Source organism: Octodon degus, unplaced genomic scaffold, assembly GCF_000260255.1.
Source record: "Octodon degus isolate 3935 unplaced genomic scaffold, OctDeg1.0 scaffold00015, whole genome shotgun sequence".
NCBI lineage: Eukaryota > Metazoa > Chordata > Mammalia > Rodentia > Octodontidae > Octodon > Octodon degus.
Genome location: NW_004524591.1, coordinates 7,038,846 through 7,039,394, shown reverse-complemented (window position 1 = coordinate 7,039,394; position 549 = coordinate 7,038,846).

Here is a 549-nt window from a genome sequence, read left to right as displayed (position 1 = left end):
AACCACTAAGAAGATAACAATGTACAGTGTATTAATTATTGAAACTGTCCTATTAATCAGCTTTCAAACTGTGTCATTGATATTTGTTTCTCAATTAAAAAAAAAGAATGAATGAAACTAGAGGGCATCAAATTAAGTGGAAAAACCAGACATAGAAAGACACGTTCTGCATATTCTTTTACACAGTGATGTGAGATTGTAAACTAGTGATTTAGAAAGTCTGGTATGCATGTGGATATGTGAAAACTATAGAAAGGAAAATTGAATCTGATCAGGGCACAATGTATACATGTGTGGACATACCACCTTTGCAGGTACGATTTATGTGACTCAACAAGAAATACAGGTGTGAGCTTATACTCATGCGTGTGGCTTATGGGATGAATTGTAATTGCCGACAAATGGTTCAGTCTACACACAATTCATTTATCATTTTAAAAACTGGGACAACAGCACGTTTCCTATAGTTTTCATTAGCAATAAATTACAAAATGTGTGCCATTCACCACCGAGTGTGATATGATTTGTAGCCACAAGGACACAAAATGT